Genomic DNA, 2,157 nt, shown 5'->3' with positions numbered 1-2,157 from the left:
CCACATTGAGGGAGACTATTTCAATATAAGTAGGAAAATGAGAGTACCCCTAAACATTTTTTTAAAGAAATAAAGCACTGACTGTAGGGATTTCAATAGAAATGAAATATTTTCAAATAACTACCGTATTTTTCGCTCCATAAGACACATCTGACCATAAGACGCACCTAGTTTTTAGAGGAGGAAAACGGGGGGGGGGAATATTCTGAATCAAATGTTCTACTAAACTATTTAATAAACTATTGCTATATCAGAGTGAGAGGGACAGGAGCTGTATGTTTCTTTAGCGTGCATGCTCAAAGAGCGATGAGCAGGGAGGCAGCATGCCCCCGGATGGACCCGACACAGGAACCCCAGCAGCCTCCTCTTGTGTAAGCAGCTCCTCTCCCGCTTTGCTGCTTCAAAGCAAGCCACGGAGGAGGGAAGGAAGCCATCTCACGACTGCAGCAGGATCCTATCACCATCCGTAAGCATTCACTCCATAAGATGCACAGACATTTCCCCTTACTTTTTAGGAGGGAAAAAGTGTCTCTTATGGAGCGAAAAATACAGTATCTTTAGGACAGGAGTTTGTCACACCCTTATCTCAGGGATAGAAAGAAAAAACATTAATACTGTGGATGTCCTTTGCTTTTCACTAGCAATGGGTGGATTGTTGGGAAACCAGACCTGGTGAAGACACTCCCAACACTGTTGCAAGTCTGTGCAGTGTAATTTTATTTTCTTGCTTTGATTTCTGGAAACAGGACCTTTAAAAAAGGAAAAAAAGACCAATCCCCCACAAATCCCATAATCCTTATTTCTTGGGGAGGGGGGTGTTGTTAGCATTGAAAGCTGACATGACTTTTTTTTTTTTTTTGAAAAAAGCATGACATCAAAGGCAAAGGTTAAACTCTACTACATTCTTTGTATGTAGCAAACAAAAGCTCCATTATATCCTTTGATCACTTGAGCTCACTTGTAGGAAATACTACACCTTCCTCCTCCCTGCATTTTTTTAAAAAAACACACACACTCTTGAACTGCATTTTCTTTCTGAACTGGGTGCATTCCTTAAAGGCTTAAATACATTAACACCTCGAAGGAATGTTCTCTCCCACCTTTGCTTGTTAGTGCAGAAACTGGGTAGTTTCCCAGGTGAGATGGAAGAGAGATGAAACCAGGGGAACATTGGAAAAGGAGACATTGCATGGGAGTGGAATGTGAGCTGATATCGGAGATACGCATTAGGAGGAATGGATAGCCTCTTCTCTTTAGCTTCGCCGTTTACCTTCCCACTGGAGTGGTACCTATTTATCTACTTGCACTTTGAGGTGCTTTTGAACTGCTAGGTGGGCAGGAGCAGGGACCAAGCAACGGGAGCTCACCCCATTGCGGGGATTCGAACTGCCGACCTTCTGATCTGCTATTCCTAGGCTCTGTGGTTTAACCCACAGCACTACCTGCATCCACAGAACCACCCACGTCTATCTCTTGCTTATTTCCCCCCTGCCTCCAGTAATTAATAATGATACCTTTAGCAATGGGACAGTGGTTGTCCTGATCTCTAGAGGTGGAGTAATTTGTAATATGAAAGGAACCACAGGTTTTAAGAGCAAATTCTTAAATTAGTAAGTGTAGTTGTATCTAAAAGGGAGTTAGATTAACTTGGTGATATTTAATTTGATTTAAGACTAAACTGCATGGTTGCAAGGGTTTCAATGGGATGTTAAAAGCTGGTTTGTGCTTTTATATATGTGGATCTGTGTTCTAGATTCATGTATGACATGTGGAAGTAGAGCCTAAAACAGCCTGCTAATTAATTGCAGTGTCTTTGGCAGTCATGATGTCATGTCCCTTGTGACATTTAATCCCCAAAACAGCATCACACTCACTAGTACTGTACCATATTTCATGATATATGGAATTTCAAAAAGGATTCTGTATAATCCCTCCACAACTCCAATGCATGCCAGGAGTTTGTGGAGGAAACCTACTCAGTGAGGACAATCTACCTGCCAAATTTCATCTATCATGGGAATTCTCACATGAAGTCACTATATTTGCCATTTGATGGGTAATAATAATAATAATAATAATAATAATAAATAATTATATTTCTGTTAGGCAGGGCCAGCTCAAGACATTTTGGCACCTGAGGTGAACGTCAAAATGGTG

This window comes from Podarcis vaucheri (assembly GCF_965113315.1).
Source record: "Podarcis vaucheri genome assembly, chromosome: 8".
In the NCBI taxonomy this organism is placed as follows: domain Eukaryota; kingdom Metazoa; phylum Chordata; class Lepidosauria; order Squamata; family Lacertidae; genus Podarcis; species Podarcis vaucheri.
Note: the sequence above shows the minus strand (reverse complement) of the source record.